General features: G+C 38.4%; 1 protein-coding gene across 1 annotated transcript in view; it reads right to left on the bottom strand.

Annotated features, from left to right (window-relative positions):
* The window catches only part of PHLPP1 (PH domain and leucine rich repeat protein phosphatase 1), a 219,514-nt gene that overhangs the window by 163,329 nt on the left and 34,937 nt on the right, over positions 1-21,248 (bottom strand). The window lies entirely within an intron of this gene.

Raw genomic sequence — 21,248 nt, 5'->3', positions numbered from 1 at the left:
AAGACTATAATATCAACTCCGATCTGAGTTTATAGCCTACTGGCCTACCCTACAAACTTCAAACTCAAGACTTCAACATGGACTCTTCCTTGAGCTTCCAGCCTGCAGGCCTGCCCTAAACATCTCGGACCTGCCAGCCCCTACAATCAGGTAAGCCAATTCCTTAAAAGAAATCTTTTTATATATCTATATAGAGAGAGAGATAGAGAGCACATATATCTATACCTATACCCATCCTGTTAGTTCACTTTCTCTGGAGAACCCCAATACAGATACAAGTCGATTTATATAAAATTACAGAAAACAGAAACTAATATGGAGTGACTGAAAGTAGATCATTGGTTCCCTAGGGCCAAGGAAGGGAAGGATAAACTGACTGCAAAGTGACATGAGCAAATTTTTCAGGGTGATAGAAATATTTCATCTTTTTTTTCCTAAAGATTGGCACCTGAGCTAACAACTGTTTCCAATCTTTTTTTTTTCCTGCTTTTTTCTCCCCAAATCCCCCCAGTACATAGTTGTATATCTTATTGTGTGTCCTTCTAGTTGTGGCATGTGAGACGCTGCTTCAGCGTAGCCTGACGAGTGGTACCATGTCCAAGACCAGGATCCGAACTAGCGAAACCCTGGGCCGCCACAGCGGAGCGCATGAACTTAACCACTCGGCCACGGGGCAGGCCCCAATTCATATCTTGACTGTGGTGATGGTTTCACAGGGGTATATATGTCACAACTAATCGAATTATATACTTTAGGTGGGTATACTTTAAATGTCCATAAATCACACCTCAATAAATTATACCTAAACTGGGCAACTGGGTGAATGATTGTACCATTGGCTGAGATCAAGAATACGAGAAGAGGTCCACGCTGAAATGGATTAAGCTTTAACCCCGGTAAGTTATGGTCCTGCTGGGATGTCCTACGTTTGAAATGTCAACGCATTTCCTTCAATGCAAGAAAACCTATGAATATGAGTCCAGGCTTTCAAAGAGAAATCTGAGCTGCTTTGGGAGTTGTCTATACAAAAGTGATAAGAATGACTAGGGATAGATTGGATGAGAACAAGATAGCAAGAAAAAGAATGCCTTGGTGTCCCATGGATTATGCTATTGGGTCTTCTGCGACCTCAGGGAGAGCAGTTTCAATAGAGTAGTAGGGCTGAAAGTTGCACCAAAGGCAGTCTTAGAAAGAAAAGGAAAATTTTTAAAAGTGACAGTAATGTTATGGGTTATTTTTTAAAAATCTACCTATCACAGCAAAAGAAAAAGAGGTTGATAAATGGGAATGAGAACCAAGAAGGATTTTGGTTTTTTGAGGAGGTATTTTTGTTTGCTTGGATTTTGCTTTTGCTATTCATTTGATTTGACATATTATTTTGTTTTGCTTATACACCTAAAAAAATGTGAGTGCTTTTATAGCCTGAGAGAACTAGCCCACAATGTACATAAACTGGTGATACAAAAGAGAAGGGCAAGGTTTCTAAATGGGAGATCAAGAACACAGGTGGAAGTGTTACCTTAAATAATCCTCTCAACGGGTACTACAAATTCTCAGGACAACTTTCACATTTACTGAAATTTTAAGTGTGTGTGCGTTGCCTCTTTTAAAAGAAGGGGTAGGGATCATTATGATATTAGCTCAGTCAAGGGTAAGGGAAGAGACGACTTCCTAAGTGCCCTCTATGTCAAAGGCTTTCACATTTATTATCACATTTAAACACCACAACTTCGCAATCCATTTGTAGATGAAGAATGAGAGGGTCAGAGAAGTGACTTTCCCAAGGTCAAAAATCCAGTTGGCAGCAGAGTAAGGCTCAAAAGGAAGCTGGTCTGACTCCAATCCCCTTGTACTTCCCCATGCCATGCTATGCGCCTAAGAGTGTGGAAGTATCATAGGAAAACAACACTGCTTTGATTCCGCTGTAGTGAATAATATGTGGGAAGAGGAAAAAGACTGCCTACAGCCACATCTTACACAGCCTTGAATCTAGCCCAGCTAATCAGATTTTGGACAACAGGCAGAATGAACCAATAAATTAACACACACATCACAAAAAGTTTGTGACATTTTCTACCAAATTCACAGCAGCATCAGGAATGGCTTTTCATTTCTTTGAGCTTCCTCAGCGTTAAAATACTCTTCAATTTTGGCGAAGAACAAAGAAATACAATACCTACCTCCCCCTAAAAAATTGTTTTTAATAGTCCTTCCCCAAATCTGGCACCGTGTGGTGACAAAGAAGTATAAATAAAGAGGAACTTGACATATAGCCAAAGTTCTTACCAACACCGGTCTCTGAAACTTACTACACTTCCAGAGAGAGACAATAAACACATACTCAATCAAGGCAGATAGCACCAAAAAAAGAATTCACTCATGCACAAAGCTCCAGACTGCATTAACAGTCTTGAAGGGCTATGACAAGGTCCCACCTTCTACGTAACTCTGAGATTTTGACTAGCTAACGCAAATGTCCCATTGCATTTCTTGAAGTTTTCCAGCAGCTAAAACCTATGAAACATTAAAAAAAAAAAGGGGGGGGGGCACCGCAGAGTAGATTCAATTCAGCAGTACCACAAAACTGAAGCTGAAAAGATACTCTCAAAACGCAAGCAGCATAAGGTTCCCAGAGTGACCATATCCAGACCTTTCTTGCTCATGGTGTTTCTGGCACCCATCCTTTCTCTTTTGCTTCCATAAACCATCACATACTGCCTGCCATCTTGATTGACCCTTGTCATACCAGCAGGGTCCACTGTACCCAGTTTTAGTTGAGTTTCTTTTTTGAGCAGTTCTAACTATTGTAAGGATTGTATTTCGTGAGTTACTCTTTCTTAGAGGTCTTTCAAAGAACAAAGAGAAAAATCTAATTATTTTTAAAAGCAGAATAAAATTCACTCTTAGAATTACTAGACAGGTCCAATGGACCATTTTATGAAACTAAGATACACTATGGGATCTTAGCGATCTTTTTTTTTTTTAATTGAGCTTATGACAGTTTACAACCTTGTGAAATTTCAGTTGTACATTATCATCTGCCAGTCATATTATATGTGCACCACTTCACCCTTTGTGCCCAACCCCCACCTCACTTCCCCCTGGTAACCACTAATCTGTTCTCTTTGTCCATGTGTTTCTTTACCTTCCACACAGGAATGGAGTTATACAGAGTTTGTCTTTCTCTATCTGGCTTATTTCACTTAACATAACACCCTCAAGGTCCATCCATGTTGTTCTGAATGGGACGATTTTATCCTTTTTTATGGCTGAGTAGTATTCCATTGTATACATATACCATATCTTCTTTACCCAGTCATCAGTCAATGGACACTTAGGTTGCTTCCATGTCTAGGCTATTGTGAATAATGCTGCAATGAACATAGGGGTGTGTGGGTCTCTCTGAATTGCTGACTTCAAGTTCTTTGCATAGATATCCAGTAACGGGATGGCTGGGTCACATGGTATTTCTATTTTTAATTTTTTGAGAAATCTCCATGCTGTTTTCCATAGCAGCTGCAACAGTTTGCATTCCTACCAGCAGTGTATAAGGCTTCCTTTTTCTCCAAAACCTCTCCAACATTTGTTATTTTTTGTGTTGGTTATTTTAGCCATTTTAACAGGTGTAAGGTGATATCTTTTTTTTTTTTTTTGTAAGGTGATATCTTAGTGTAGTTTTGATTTGCATTTCCCTGATGATCAGTGATGATGAGCATCTTTTCATGTGCCTATTGGCCATCTGTATATCTTTTTTGGAGAAATGCCTGTTCATGTCTCCTGCCCATTTTTTGTTCGGGTTGTTTGATTTTTTGTTGTTGAGCTGTGTGAGTTCTTTATATATTATGGAGATTAACCCTTTGTCGGATATATGATTTGCAAATATTTTTTCCCAGTTGGTGGGTTGTGTTTTTGTTTCAATCCTGTTTTCCCTTGCCTTGTAGAAGCTCTTTAGTCTGATGAAGTCCCATTTGTTTATCCTTTCTATTGTTTCCCTTGTCTGAGAAGACATGGTGTCCAAAAAGATCCTTTTAAGACTGATGTCAAAGAGGGTACTGCCTACATTTTCTTCTAGAAGTCTTATGGTTTCAGGTCTTACCTTTAAGTCTTTGATCCATTTTGAGTTTACTTTTGTGAATGGCATAAAAGAATGGTCTATTTTCATTCTTCTGCATGTGGCTGTCCAGTTTTCCCAAGAGCATATGTTGAAGACACTTTCTTTTCTCCACTGTATGTTCTCAGCTCCTTTGTCAAAGATTAGCTGCCCATAGATGTGTGGTTTTATTTCTGGGCTTTCAATTCAGTTCAACTGATCTGTGTGCCTGTTTTTGTAACAGCACCATGCTGTTTTGATTACTATAGCTTTGTAGTATATTTTGAAGTCAGGGATTGTGATGCCTACAGCTTTGTTCTTTTTTTCTCAGGATTGCTTTAGCAATTCGGGATCTTTTGTGCCCCGTATGAATTTTAGGATTCTCTGTTCTATTTCTGTGAAGAATGTCACTGGGATTCTCATTGGGGTTGCACTGAATCTGTAGATTGCTTTAGGTAGTATGGACATTTTAACTATGTTTATTCTTCCAATCCATGTGCATGGAATGTCTTTCCATCTCTTTACATTGTCATCAATTTCTTTCATGAAAGTCTTGTAGTTTTCATTGTACAGGTCTTTCACTTCCTTGGTTAAATTTATTCCAAGATATTTTATTCTTTTTGCTGCAACTGTGAATGGGATTGTGTTCTTGAGTTCTGTTAGTTTGTTATTGGAGTATAGAAATGCTACTGATTTATGTAAGTTGATTTTGTACCCTGCAACTTCGCTGTAATTGTTGATTACTTCTAAATCTGATGGATTTTTTAGGGTTTTCTATATATAAGATCATATCGTCTGCAAACAGTGAGAGTTTCACTTCTTCATTGCCCATTTGGATTCCTTTTTATTTCTTTTTCCTGCCTAATTGCTCTGGTCAAAACCTCCAGTACTATGTTGAATAAGAGTGGTGAAAGTGGGCATCCTTGTCTTGTTCCTTTTCTTAGAGGGATGGCTTTCAGTTTTTCCCCATTGAGTATGATGGTGGCTGTGGGTTTGTCATATATGGCCTTCATTATGTTGAGGTACTCTCCTTCTATACCTATTTTATTTAGAGTTTTTATCATAAATGGATATTGTATCTAGTAATCTTATTTTTCATGTATCTTGAAACACTTTGCTATCTGCAAGGTGTTTCATGCCTGCAAATCACCCTAAGATTACTTCATTATTAATAAGCAATTATTTCCAAATACACTTTTTAAAAAGGACTAAAATAAGAAAACAGAAGAATGGTGGAATCATCTAGAGAAGGATGATATAATAATGAAATAAACTGTTACTATTGTATCATCCTTCACTTGTTTTACTGCATTGCCCAAAGCATTACATGATCTTTCAAGAAAGTTTTAGACTGAAGACATTGACTTTGTCATCTGCTTTTAGCATTCATTGAACACAGTGGAGAATCCAGAATTTTTCGCTTTCTGCCCATAATGGCAAAGAGAAGAAAACTGACAAAGGAAGACGTCACAATTAGACAAATCTAATGATGAATGCAAAGAGACAGATGACAGCACTCCCGACTCTAATGATGATGATGATGAAATTAATTATATAAGCAAAATCTCTGACTATAAGTCTTCAAATGAAGACAGCCTAGATGGATTTTTCTCAAATTCAAGAACTGATGCATGAACAATATATTTTGAAGTACAAAAAGAAAGTACGGTATTCTCACCCAGTAAGTCATGCACTATTTTGCAACAAGAACATGGACCATACCATTTTGCTAAAAGGGCCTGTGACAGTATTTGTTCTTCTATTATGATGTTTGTATGCCAAAACTTACTTCATATGGTTCGTTAGTAGATTGCAGGTTGAAATGCTGAAGACGGGACTGAAAGGAAATACATGATATGAAAATCAAAAATATTCATTAGATTGACCATGTTAATTGGCATTTACAAACCTAGGAATAAAAATATTTTGCAATTAAGGAGCAAAGATAATGATGGCCTTCTTCCTTCAACAGAACTATGAGTTGTCCAAGATTGCAAAGAAATTCTTTAAGCATGGCATTTGATGATGCAAGTGCAAGAAAAACAAGAAGTAATGATAAGGTGTTATAGGTATATATGAAATCTGGAATCAGTATTTACAAGATGGATATTTATAGATTCAGGCATAACAGCTGATGAGCAGTTAGTTGCATTCAGAGAATGTTACCCATTTTGGAGGTACATACCTTCAAAACCTGGAAAACATGGAATAAGAATTTGGATTTGCTATGCTTAAATTCTTGTTTAAAAGTCTCAATAAATCTGTTTCTCATTATCCCTTTATTGTTCTGTGAATTATTTGTAAACAAACTTAAAAACACACAAAAAATTTTAAGGAGCCACTGAATTCAGATAGTGAATGGTAACAGACTATTCTTCCTGGCATATGGAAGATAAAGCAGCTCTGGGACATTTCTGTGAAAGTTTAAAAGATGTTTTTGGAAAGACAGAATATACATTTTTGAATCTGAGCGTGATTAAACAAGAGTTTGTTTAAAATTATGGTTATCGTCCCTCCCCACAGCAATCACGGCTAATTATTCTACTCACTTGAAAATCAGAAACCTTTTTTTTCAATTGGTCAATAATTTTTACCTCTAACATGATAGGCTTCAAAACTCTATAAAACATCCTGGCAGAAAACAGGGATTATAAGAAATCTTCTTTAACTCCTTTCTATCTCTAGACTTCTGATGCCATAATACCAAAAATTTTAGTCAAGGTTTACATCCAACAGTCCATTAAAATTCAAAGGTGTTTCTAATTTACAACTTCAAATCATACTTGACTACTTTCTTTTTCCTTCAACTAAATAATTATCTCTGAAACTCTGCATATAAAATACTGAGTGAATGAACAGTTCTTAATAGTTTTCTAGACATCAGAGTTATTTTAAGGACTCAATCTTTATGATTATCCTTATTGTTAGTAATCATTTTATACATGATGCATTAAACTTTCAAAAGTTTATCCTCTATTCAGCTATGAAGATCAATGAGTGCAGCAAACACCACTGATAGATTGCCATCCTCACCACCACCACCCACCTAAAGAACACAACATATAAACCATTGTCTTGATATCTATAAAATAACTCAATTGTAATTCTGACACCTAAAGGTTTACTAAGATATAAATTTTTCGCTTTTATCCTAATTAGACTGCAGCTTCTGAGATTTTAAATACTTGTATTTGTTTTCTATAGTTTTTTTCATCTCCTTTTTCATTGTTAGGTAATCATATAATTTTTCATCCCCACCCACATACTTGCCTGATACTGTCACTGTGAACGCGTACAGCAGCTTCTTTCCCAATTGCATATTTCTAATATAACCACAGAACCAAGCTTAGCAGAATCATATTTAAAGATAATGAAATCTGAGCTAGGTAAGGTTTAGCGACATCAATTTAGACCATTCAGAGACATTTTCTGCCTATTTTCCTACTTTTGCCTATATTCCAGAGAGGTAAGATTGTTACACAGCCTTTTGTTGTTGTGCTGTTTCTGTTGCTTACAGAGTAATGTAATTATTAAACTCATATCCCAGAGACTTATAAAATAGCCTCCTCCATCCCCAGCCAATGATATCATTGTTGAGTTGTTTTCAATAGAGGCTCAAGCTGTACTTCCTGCCATACAGGTTATATCTGGTTCCGTTTTGGGATCTTCTCCACTGTATTCAATCTCTTCCATTCTCAAGGTGCCTACTCACTGATTTGAGACTTGAGGAATGGGAGAGAATGTTGTTTTCGTAATTTCTTTTCATTTTTGCTTTTCTTTAATCATAGCAGCTGAAATTTTTCATCCAAGCTGTGGCTTCTTTGACCACTACACTGCAGTTCTCAAATTTCTAACTTTAGACTTCTCTGGATAGTTTCTTTCTAAAAGAGAAATTAAATAAACTTACAAAACAGGGCTTCTTGGCAACACTCCTTTTCCCAGATACAGAGGTGCTAATGGGTTCTCATCCCTCTCTTGAAGCCCTAAGATGACTTGAGCCTCAGATCCACTCTCTTTTCTACATTCTAATGTGGTTAACTAGTGCCAGCCAAATACTGCATCTTAGCATCCTTGTTCCAAAACACTTTGTGGATAAAGAGGGCCAGATTTAAATGGGCTGCTCCCTGAACTGACTAGTTTTTTGCTACTGTCCTCTATGAAACCAGACAGATGACGTGGGGAGCACAATCTAACATAAAAGCAGTATACTCTGTCTTTTCCTCCACGCCCCCAAACACATGCTACCACCAGATTCAAACAGCTGTTACCTACTTACCTACTTGGAAATGCAAATAAATATAAATATTTTCAGAGAGAGTTCAGTCCCTGTGTTCTAAAACTCTGTGGCAGTAGCAATTCTCATGAGTCATGACTTAAGATTTTATGCCTATGCCACCAGGGAGTCATGCTCCAAACCTAAACCGCTTAAACTCTCAAAAACTGAATTCGTTTTTGCCATGTATGTGCTGTATCTTTTCATGTATGGAGGAAAGGATAAAATCCAACAGAAAACTCGAAATGATTTTCTAGTCTTATATAGTAATGGGTGTATTCTAACAAACTCTAGGACTTTCTCAAGTGGGAGTAGGAATTGCAGTTTTGCTCCCATAATCCAACGCAAGCACATGTCCTAAATTTCATTAACTGCAAGAGGGCCAAATAACACTGTGGCACTTTTGAAAAGATGAGGCAATCTCTGGTCGCCTTTGAAATTATTATTTTAATTTTACCTTTCCCCATTTCCTGTTGGAAAATTAATTTTCTTGATCTGATATTTGTTCATTTCCATATTCTGTGATATCATAATACTATAATTTAGAGACTGATACTCAGATTATATTCGACGTGAGATGTTTTTCATTTGTTATTTCCACTTACCCCCCCCCCCCACTACCACTTCCCATAACCCAGGATTTGGCGGGGCTGGTTGGCAGGAGCCAGGATTTAATCTGTGGATGGCAGTTAATTACAAAAGTAACAGGTCCCAACTTGTTTCTACTTTCCTCTCCCAAGAATATTAATAATATCTATACGTTTGTAGACAGTCTATTTCTCAAAAACTTCATTCTGTATCTTTTACTCTCATAAAACAACTCTCAGTTAGTAACTAATCAGTAACTTATTTTAGAGATGGAGGCTTTGGCGTCGAGGTGAAAGAGATTCAGTACTTACCACCCCTACTCCCCCTACCTCCCCAAGATTAGAACCGGTGAGAAACAAACAGGATGCCAGACAGATAGAGGTAAAATATCAGCTTTATTACTAACAAAGCCTAGGTGGGAAAAGGTAGCTCAGGTCAGTTAGCCAAGTGATCTTGCTAATATTTCAGCCCAGAATTAAGCCAATTTACCTAGCCAGTCAAGGTACAGCTCAACACCACAGGTCTTCCTGCACAGGCCCGCCCCTGTAAAACTTACAGCATGAACGGGCAGGGCAGAATGCAGGCTCTCTGCAGGAAATGATGAGCTGCACTAAATATGCCCAGTGCCATTTTCCAAACTCCAGAAAGATAAGTCACTTCTCCTCCCCTAGAAGAGTAAGTGACGGTTCCTAGAGAGGCCAGGAGTTTTACCATAAAGAATGATCATTCCATACAAGCAAACACGAAACCAGAGTAAAGGAGGTTCTCACCCAACATGTAGCATCGAAGGGACCTCAAGCTGTCCCCAAATCCAGCAGGACATTCCCAAGTTCCCACACCTTGTTCTCTCCGACTGAAACGCTTTTCCTCTCCTTCTATCTAAAACCTATTCATCTTGCATTATTAATCTTATCTTCAGGGCTGGCCCAGTGGTGGAGTGGTTACATTTGTGTGCTCCACTTCAGCGGCCCAGGGTTGGCGGTTCAGATCCTGGACACAGACCTACATACCGCCCATCAAGCCATGCTGTGGCCGTGTCCCACATACAAGATAGAGGAAGACTGGTACTGATGTTAGCTCAGGCACAATCTTCCTCAAGCAAAAAGAGGAAGTTTGGCAACAGATATTAGCTCAGGGACAATCTTCCTCACACACACACAAAAAACTGTCTTCAGTCTTCTTTTTTGTAGGAATCCTTATAAGTATTTATCCATTTTGAGAGCATTTGCTTATTAAAAACTAAGTGGTATACTCTATAAATCCACTTAAGCAGGCACATGTAAACTGTAATAGACTGCAATACGCTGAAAAGAAACAATGGACACTGTTAACTCATCTTGCATTCTTCCCTTTTTATGACATATGATCAAATAAATGACTTACAGATCCAATGAAGGTACCAAAGTCAACGCACACATCAAATATTGCTAAAGCTTAATTTAAATATAAAGACAAGTTTTCATATTTTCTTCCTACATGCAAATGTATCTATCTGCATACTCCCAATGATGTGAGCACCCCTCTTGGGAGACCACCACTTGAAGAAATGGGGAGTGACATCAGAGCTGAGCTTTAAGAAAGATAACTCTGGTAGCAAAGTGGAGAGGTAACAGTTAAAAGACCTGAGACCTAAAATAAAATAGTGGCAATGAACATGACAAAGCTATGCACTCGATGACAGGGGTGCAATCAACAGGATTTGGCAAAAGGTTAGATTTGGGGGTGGTTTGGAGAAAGGAAGTGAGGGAGAAGAAAGAATTTTGGATGATTTCAAGGTAACAATCCTGAATGACTGGGAGAATGTAATAGCATTAATCAAAATGCACAAACAGCAATTTGAGGGAAGGACACGGAGAGATACTTGAGAAATATTTACGTTTAAAGGAAAAGTGGAACAGAATCTAATGAAGGAGCTAAAAATGATCAATGACACTGGAAAAGAACAAGGACAGTAAAGAGTCATAGTAGCCAAGGGAAGGGGAAAGCATTATAAAAGGATGAGATGATCTTCTATGTCAAACACTGTCAATAATTAAAGGAGACAAGGGACAAAGACATTAGTAGATGTGGTAAATAACTAATAATAAAAGCTAACACCTACTGAGTGCTTACCACCCACCGGGCATACTGTCCTAATGTTTTACAAGTACTAACTCATTTAACCCTCCCAAGAACCCTATGAGGTAAATATTACCATCCTCATTTTGGTGATCATCAAAAAAATTGCCTCCATAATAAAGCAGAGGTAGAACCCAGATTGGATAGGGTTGTGAAGAAATGAGAGTTGAGAAAGACGAGTTATAAAAGATTTGCTTATAAAACAAAAGGACAGCAGACAGAACAGTAGCTGGAGGTGAAAGTGGTTTTGTTTTGGGTCTTTTGAGGCTATTTGAAGGTTTAAGCATTTATCAACTGAAGCAATAAAATCTAGGGCTGCTCAATAGGAAAAATATCCTAGTGTCACTGGGAAAGTCACATTTAGAGAGGACGGGGGCATGCTACCAAGAGTCCAGGGAGCAGGTAAGGAAGGACACACAGGAGAGACTGGCACAGCACCACCAAACAACAATGTCACAGTGCCACAGACTGGCTGACTCTGCAAAGAGAGAAATGAAAAAGAAGGGACTGAGAAATAGTAAAATCTGAGAGCGGATGGGACAGAAATGGCAGTTGTGTAACAGTCTCTGTCTTCCTTCTGGCCCAGCCCTTGGGTGGGGTGAGCAGCACTGGTTCAGTATAGACTGCAAGAGGCATGCCCATGATTCCTGCAGGCAAGATGCATGTACCTGACCAAAGGACGGAAGCCGTGGCTGAGGAGAGTAGGTGCCCAGTGCCCCACTTACACCCTATATGGAAATCACTTGCGATCTTCCTCTCTTTGGGAGCACCCTGCTTCCTTCTGAATTCCAAAGGAGGTCAGATAGCATGGTCACAGGTCATTACACTATAATTAATTCAGAAGCACACAGAGTTACAGAGAGAGAAGAATGCTCAGAGAGCAGTGGAGAAGGGTGGCAGACAAGTTACTGCAACCACTTTGGTGCAACAGTTTGGCTCACAGGCCCGGCTTTCTTAAGTAGCTGGGAGCTCATGAATACCCTGGAGGCAGAACCAATTGTTAGAGAACAAAAAAATGAGTAAGCTAGTCACACTGGGAAAATTTCTGGATGGAAATTTTAATTGGCTAGGTGGAACCCTGGACGGATAGATTTTGTGGATTTAGCTGCAAAGTGGTATTAAAGGGTGTTAAAAGGTAACAGCTGTGTTTTAGATACCTTATTTTACAATTTATATCTCCAAGGTAAAAACACTTAAGAACTCTTTCCCACAGACACCTCTACACAACCATGATGGCAAAATCAGAAAAGGAGTCAATATTTTTAAGCAGATTATACATACATAATATAGGTATTTCCCTTGAGCAATTTGTACCCTACTTGGATCAATCGTAAAACCCATTCAAAAAATTAAAGAACAGTTCTAATGTTTTAAATTTAATTTCAAAGCATAAATCTACATGAAAATCATGTTAACGTCAAGAGAACAGAAATGATTTCTAGAAAAACATTTGTTCTTTTTTAAGTTAGTGAAGAGTTACAGAAAGAATATAAACTGAACGGAGAAGACCTGAGTCATAGTTCAGGCTCAGTCGATAATTACTTGTGGGACCTAAACAATCCAGAGCTCTCTTTAAGCGCCAGTCTCTTCACTGTCAATGAGTGATTTGGACTAGATTCATAGTACATCAAAACCGCAGCTTTATAAACACAGATAATTAATTTTCTAGCACAAAAACAGGCTTCTATTTAGTTAGACAGTCAGGAATATTCTCACAGCACCTATAATTTATTAATTAACAATCAATATTAATTGTTATTAAAGATAATAAATGCTATCACTTAAGTAATTACTAAGTAAAAACTAGTAGCTCTTCATCAGGTCTTAGATCATCTGATTATAAATGAGAATACAGTCTAGGATGTTTTTCTGTTAGCATTTTCTCAATCTTTAAAAAATGCTTACGGAAACAAGTACTCAGTATCCCTGCTCAAACTTGTAAAACACCTGAGTTTTTTCTTTACGATGTTGATAACCTTACATTCTCAATAAACCATATTCTTTTAGCACCTTGCTTAGAAAACTGTGCTATTTAACAGTCACTATACTGCTTAGAATATTAAAAGTGATGTATTGCTTTTAAGTTTTAAGATTTAATCATCTCCAGAGAACCTGCACATATGCAGGTCTGCTCTTATTAAAAACGCCAGGACACCCATTTCCAAGGGGCCTCACTGTGCAAATTTCATCAAGTTTTGCTAAGCAGACCACTAACAATAACAACAAAAATCCCACCTATGTGTAAATCTTATTTTATATTCACCCTTCCCTTCCCAAAACCCTGGATTTCCTACAAAATTAAATTGTGCTACCTAGTTTACAATGTAAATAATTAAAATAATACAAAACATACTGTTGCAGGAGAGAGGAAGTGGAGAAAGAAAAATAGAGGAGGGTACTAGAAAGAACCTCGCACAGAGGGCCACGACCACTCCATGAGGGGGGTTACACTCACGACACACACAAGGCATCTGAGGCTTAGGGAGGTGAGAGAAAACTTGTCCAAAGACACCCAGCTAAGCAATGGTAAAAGGAGGATTCAAAACCAATTATATCCGGCTCCCAAAAATCATACTTTTTTTCCCACCAGTTCGCAAGCCATAGTAAGCACAGAATCAGCCACAATAAAGGAAGAAAATTAATGCTATAAAAATGGGGAAGCACCTGTAGCAGGAATTCTTCTAGAGTGGGACTGCAAGTTGAAAATGCCTCCAAGGGCCAGGCAAGCAATATAAAATAAAGGGAATTCAATGGAGCTGGGGAACAGGAGACTATGTGTACCATCTAAAGAAGGCAGCTATGTCTCACTTGATATGGGAATGGGCGCCTGGCGTTGCCAGAATTCCTGCTTTTTCTCAAGAGACCTAGAAATAATCTCATTTTTAAAACAATACAATTAATTTTTTAAAACTAAACACTATACTGTTCAAACAAGATACATCTGTGACCACCAGCATCCAGCCCCTGGAACTGCCAGACTGAAGTTCTGTCTGGAGGCTGTACTACAGTTTCTAACGGAAGTAGAAACAGACAAGTATAGAACCCAAGGGGCAAAGAGGCCAGGTCTGGGAACATCTGGAAAACTATAAAGTTAGATGAATGACTGTATCTGTTTAATCTAAGATGAAATTAGTTATCAGCAGTATGTTTCATTCTCAATTTTTTGGTTTTCAACATCCCAAAGTTGAAGAAAGAAAGATAAAAGAGAAAGAGTGAGGGAGGATGGATGCGCTATATGGTAATGATTTTAACATCCAGGAAAAATCTACTCTTAAGTGAGTCAAGCCACCAGTTATAGAAACTGTAATACCATTAATTCTGAACCAGTTAGGATTAATTTCGGTAGCGGTGGGCAATCCCAGTGTCATATCACCTTCTCAATAAGTTTCTAATATGTTTCAGAATAATACTGACATTCCTGAAAAGACACATACAAGTATATATGTAATAGGTCTGAAACAACATCAAAAATGTAATCAAACAGAAGATATAGTTGAAATTTCCAATATAGGAAAAATAATTTTATGTTGTAATTTAGATTTAGATATTTAGGAGGCTAGAACGTCAATAGCCTAAAAAGCTAATTACCGGGCAGGGTAAAAACATCAGAAAGGGTGGAAAAATTTTTGAACAATTATATTTATATATTTCCCAATTATTTCACTATTTTGAAGGCTGTTCACTTTGGACATATGTACTTGAAGTGGTTCATTTTTTTAAAACCAAAATGGGAAAATCTCACTAGTTCAACTCATCCTTCCTGCAGACTCCAAAAGGAAAGCAGTCTGGGGTTGGAAACAAATAAATGGGGTAAGCCATAAAATAGTCAGTAACCAACAAACATCAATGAGGTCCATACATAAGTGTGGAAGAAACTGATCTCCAAAACCAGTATACTACATTGTGGGTTTACCAACAAAGTATAGAATTAGTCATTTCTTAGCCAACAAAGCATAACCAAGGGAAAGTAAGCACATTAGTATGTTACAGTGCAAGAAAGATCTTGAAATTTAAACAGAAATATTTCATAAAGATTTTGACAAATATTATTTAAGCCAAAGATACAAATGAGAATATCATCAGTATACCACCTCTTCTCTTCTCCCTACACATTCTCAATCTGTTGGATTTTCAAAGAAATACATTTGTGAATAAATTCAAAACATTTTAGCTATAAACACAACAGAATCTCAGAAAGTAGAAAGTGGACTAAGAATAAAAAAGTATTTTTATTTTACAGGTGAATGGCAATTTTTTGAGCTTTTAAAGAAAACATTTTCCAAACTTTTTACTTGAAGCCCCAAGACAATTCTTTTCACCTATATTTTTTTTCCTACAGCAATCTGCTCACTAAATGGCATGGCCATTTGATAGACTCCACATCATTATATGCACTCAGACCCTTGCTGTAAATCCCACCACAACTACTGAAACACTTTCTGTCACTATATATACGTGATTAAAAAAGAAAGTAGCTGTTAAGTTATTTTAAGGATGCTTCTCTCTATCCTCTATACTTTCCAACAAGTAGACTCACAAATTCAACCAATAAATATTTCCATATAAATCCTGTTTTTGACTCATAAACATCACAGTCAGTTCTATAAACACTACATAGGTACACACAAAATTTCCTTTTTTCTTGGATTCAACAAGAGCCTCTAATCTACACAGGGATTTAACCTTACAACCCTCCCATCACTGAAATCACCATGTGATAAGACATGAATTTGCATTTCATTTTCGTGTAAAACTAGTAAGGTGTCATGATCCTTAAAAGGGAAGAATTTTCAGAAACAGAGAAGACAGTTTATTTTTATTTTTTTAACTCTTAAGAAAATAGTTCATTCCGGTGGCAAGGGTTTTCCATTTTCCACATGCAAAACGCAAGTGTGGTCATTAACTGAAATTTTCTTTTCCGCAACGGGCTTACTGAGGAAAGTAATAAACTTAACAATAAGATGTTTCATCTCCGCCTCAGACCAGTTCACTAAATAATACCCAGAAAGTTAATAAGCCAGAGGTTCTTTACCTCAGCAAAAAGAAACTAGATTTTTTTCTTGGTTCGGTAATTATGGGTTTCTGTAAATACCTAAAAATGCACTGAGGAATAAAGGTTTTGCTTTATCTTTTTTTTCTTAAGTTCTAACTGTCACCAGCCTACAAGAATAAAAATGTGCAAGAAACAGAGTTCTGACCTTCCTCTCACTTTTCTACACAAGATATGAACTATATCAAACGAAAAACAAAAGAAAGAAAAAGCAAAGCTAAAAGAAAAGACAAGGAGAGACTGATGCTGTAACAGCACGGCTAAGGACAGAAGGCGGCCCACTTACTAACTGCTTTATCATGATCAAGCTACTTCGCTTCCCTGTGCCTATTTCCTCATCTTTGAAACGTCAGTTCACTGGTCCTGAATGAGGTGTTCCACTTTGTCTCTCTTTTTTAAAAAAAATCTATGTTATTAATTACTGGATGCCCAGGGTATGTTATACCAGGAGTCCTGCTGAAGAATTGAAAGAAAAGAAATAAATATAAAACTATAAAGAGAGGGAGCACACCTCCACCAGCACATTGCCAGTTTAGCGATCAGCACTCTTTCCAGTTCCCTCAGATGGTGGATAGACAGTGAAGCTTAATTCTGAGAGAAGAAACAAGGATTTCAGAAGTTAAAATGCCCCCCAACCCCACCCTACCCCGTGCCCCATACAAATGGGTTAAGTATCACCAGCCTAGGCCATGCTAGAGAGATAAGGAGAAGGTGGAACATGGCTTTTTCAAAACCCCAGAAAAACACCAAGCCTCCGTTGAAACACAGTATGACAAATCACTACAACATTACTAACACATCTCTAATAGAGAGCAAGCAATGACATAAAAAACTAATTAAATTCACACTAGAGTGTTATCTCATCCAAGTAAAAACTGAACTCTTTCAGAGAGACAGAGTACATGCAATGGCCAATTTCTGGTTTGCTTCATGTCGGTTTCTGCTTTTAGGGAGGAGTTCTATAAACTGATGACGGATGATGCATTGAAGGCATTCTCTTTCCTAAAATGCATTATCTGGCACCTACTGCAGTGCTATGCACATCATGTTGACTTAGGTAAAAACAATCATATCCTGTGTCTGCTGAACTATCTGAAAAAAAAGGTTTTAAAGTTAAGGTTACCCCTTTTCCACTCAAGTCTCCTTTTACGTACCATCTTACACCCATAAGAAATGAGCATCATCACCTCTAGAGAGGAAAGCCTCCACCGTATGCATCCATGCTGCAAAAAGCGTGGCAGACATTGTTGGTGGCTCATTCTACATTCCGCTTCTTTTTTGAAGATTGGCACCTGAGCTAATATCTGTTGCCAATCTCTTTTCTCTTCTTCTTCTCCCCAAAGCCCCCCAGTACATAGTTGTATATTCTAATTGTAGGTCCTTCTGGCTCTGCTATGTGGGACACTGCCTTAGCATGGCTTAATGAGTCGTGCCATTTCCGTGCCCAGGATCCGAACGGGTGAAATCCCAGGCCACCAAAGCAGAGTGTGCGAACTTAACCACTCGGCCATGGGGCCGGCCCCTACATTCCTCTTCTTGATTGAACCCCACTTTTTTTTTTTAAGTACTCACCTCTCCTGTCTATGGCCATGTTCTTCAGCAGAAAGTCAACCCTACTCCTAGCTCCAACAAGTAGACTGTGATTTCTAAACCTATCATGGTAACTGGTTTAGAATAGACAAGTGACAATTCTTTCCAATGAAACATAAGAAATCTAACTGGGGGCTTCTGGGAAATATTCCCTAAGAAAATGTTTCAACCACAACTAGAGGGACCCACAACTAAAATATATAATCATGTACTGGGGGGATGTGGGGAGAAGAAGCAGAAAAAAAGAAAAAAAGAAGAAGACTGGCAACAGCTGTTAGCTCAGGTGCCAATCTCTTAAAAAAAAAAAAAGAAAGAAAATGTTTCGATTCTTCCTGCACCCTTTTCTTCTTTAGACATTATCATTTCCGGAAGTGCCATCTGGAACTGCTGAAGTAGCTTATGACCAAGAGGGAAGGCTGCCTGAGAACAAAGACCAGGTCAAGGATGGCAGAACTGAGAGACAGAAAGGGCTCAAGTCCTTGATGACATCATTGAGTCCTGGATCACACGACCTGTTGTCTGGATCCCACCAACTTCTGGATTCTCAGTGTTGTGAAATACTAAATTCCCTTATGATTTAGGTATACTTGATTCAGGCTGTCCAGCACTTGCAGCCAAAGGCATCCCAGATGACCCATACCATGGTGTAGGCCTCCTCTTCTGAGCACATGGTAGGATTACCCCTCTTGGCCCCCCGTGGTTAGGTGGGGCCATGTCACATCATCCATGTGAACTGGAGTCCTCTAGATGGCTCTCTTTTCCCTTTGGCACAGCAACTAGCAATGTTCCAGACAGTGTTTGCTCCGTTGACCTGGATACCTAAGTAATAATGATGTACAGATCCCCCCTCTCCCTACCCATTGCTAATCCATAATGAATACACATAACATGAGTAAGAATTAAATCTTTATTATTTTAAGCCACTAAAATCATCTGAGAGTTATTTGTTAGTGTAAAATAAGCTAGTCTGTCTAGTACATTTTATTTTAAAAAAATGAATGAAATAAACAAACATTTATCTGAGTTCCCAGTTAGCACAAGTAGAAGGAAAAAACTATGTTCTCACCAATCGTGTTTCTGTTTGCCCTACCAACACTAAAGAAATGGCAGAAAGTTTGCTAAGGGAAAACAAGAGAGAATTGCACCCAAAGAGAGAATAATATCTTCTAAGAAACTCCCACAGTAAATGCCCAGTTCACTCAAACAAAAGTAGTTACAAACTATCTTACCAGCACAATATGAAGGAATTTTCTATCTAAACTTTTCCCTCTTCATTCCCCACGGGAGTCATTAGAGGGAAAGGAGTTATTTATGAAGAAGAAGAGTAAGAACCTGAAGAAAGGAAAAGAATGAGGCCAACAGGCTAACAGAGCATAATAGTATCAGATTTTGGACATTCTGGCTAGTTACAGAAGCAAAGTGCTTTTCAACTTTTCCATATCCACGCAGAATTAAAGGATTATAATGATCATCTATCCAGAGGACAACAAAGAAAGGAATATAAAATGTCTAATCTTTATAGCCTACAAAAAAATAATTATTAGCTCATTTGACTACATCAGTTATTTCTAAATGCTGTTATGTACATTGCATATGTCATTAAGTTACCCTTACAGCAAATTAGAGGGGAAACAACAGCTTCTATTACCCTTTAATACAATAGCTGAGCAGTCTGCCTTCTGAACTTTGTCAAGAGATCCCACCTTTGATACTGTCGATCCAAAGTAGGCGAAGGTTTCTCAGACACCTTTTAGTCTGTTCCATCATACTCCCCAAAGGACCATTCCCCTCTCTCTGCAAAACTGCAAAGCTCAAATCTACTCATCCCTCTTACCAGAAAGCCTTCTCTGACAGCCAAATACACTTTACTACACAGACACCCTGGCAGAAGAGCTCAGAAAAGTAAAGTATGGAGGCAGCAGCCTCTAGCTCTAGTACAAGACCTAGAGGTAGACAGGACCCCCCGCACACATTCTTGTGCGCACACAGGCACACCCTATTGCTATCCCAATGTTTGTACCCAACAACTGCCTGGCCCTGGTCCCAAGCAGTCTGCCAGAGTGACAAAACAGGTGATGGGGAATGCCTGCTGCACAGGGATGAAAGGAATTCCACAGCAGAACAGGAACAGCTGAGCAAGCAACTCGGGCACAAGTGAGAGCCCCATATCTAAGTCAGAGCATAATGGGCACACCCCCCCAGAGAAGGTAAGATCGGAAAGCAGTTCAGAAGAACAGCTGCAGCGTTAGGACAGGATGGGTGGGATAGGCAGGCAGAAGGGCTAGTTTCATGACTGAAACAAGATGCTTTTACCACACAGCCCTCACTGGGAATCAAGAATAGGTGACAAATGACGGAAATCAATCCAACTCCAAAAGAGCTGACTTCAAGAAAAAGCAAAACCCTCAAACCCACAGGATCAGAAATCACTGCGGTGTCTTTTCCCTTGGCCCAAGGTAGGAACTTTACAAAACAGTCCATTTCTCTGAGCAAAGTTGCAGAGAAAAAACTGCCAAACTTTTAACGTCATTATCTTGAGGAATCTACTCTTTTTGTTAATATAATTGTTTGGAAGGTACATAAACAACAGTTAGCCCATGTCACATCCTGAGTAAGGTGAAGTCCATCAAGAGAGTCGGTAACGTGGGTATGGCATGTCCTATTTCAAAGTTTGTGCTGCAAGCAGTAACTAATGAACTTCAAAAGTCCCACTCCCTGCAGGGCAGCCGACTGCAGCTACACACATTTCCTGACACAGAACTGATCAAATTCTTAGTGGCAGTGAATAGAGGACTCACATATCTGTCAGGGAACAGCACCAGATACCAATAAGGCATGCAAAATGCCTGTGCAGTCTATGTGACATTGGATGGGTTTGGTAAGCGATAGTCACTATAAATACTATTATAGAATAAGCCCTCACTTATTTTCAAACTCTCCAGATATACCACATTGAAAAAGTCTTCTTATATGACTTATATAGACTCAGCTGATTAATAATCGAAAAAGAGCTTATTAAAATGATTAAACATTTAGAATAATATAAACATAACTACCTTAAACCATTGCATTTTAATATAAAACATAAACGTGCATTCTATCAATTTTTGATGTAGAGCCAAGTATAAACTCATGGTTCTTACATAAACCACACTTGCAATGCATTCTCTAAAACATTCAGTTTCTGTTCCTTTAAAGCAGGATTATTCATTTATTCAACAAATGCTGAGTGCCCACTACAAGCCAAGCCCTGTCCTAAGATTTAGTAAGGCCTCTGGCTTTTACTCTGAGACAGCAACCGTTGGAGGATTTTGAGAAGAGTGACATGACCTGACTTTAACTTTATCAGGATCATTTTGCTTGGGAGGGTGGAAGCAGGGAGACAGGACAGTAAGCGGCTATTATGATAAATCCAGGAGACAGATGACGGGACTTGAACTAAGGAGGCGGCAGTAGAGGTAAGTCAAATCCTGGACATATTTTAAAGATGGAGCCAGTGTAATATTCAACTCAACCAGGAGGAGAGAACTATACAGACA

The sequence above is a fragment of the Equus caballus genome, chromosome 8 (assembly GCF_041296265.1).
Source record: "Equus caballus isolate H_3958 breed thoroughbred chromosome 8, TB-T2T, whole genome shotgun sequence".
Taxonomy (NCBI): domain Eukaryota; kingdom Metazoa; phylum Chordata; class Mammalia; order Perissodactyla; family Equidae; genus Equus; species Equus caballus.
Note: the sequence above shows the minus strand (reverse complement) of the source record. Positions and strands in the feature narration are given on the sequence as shown.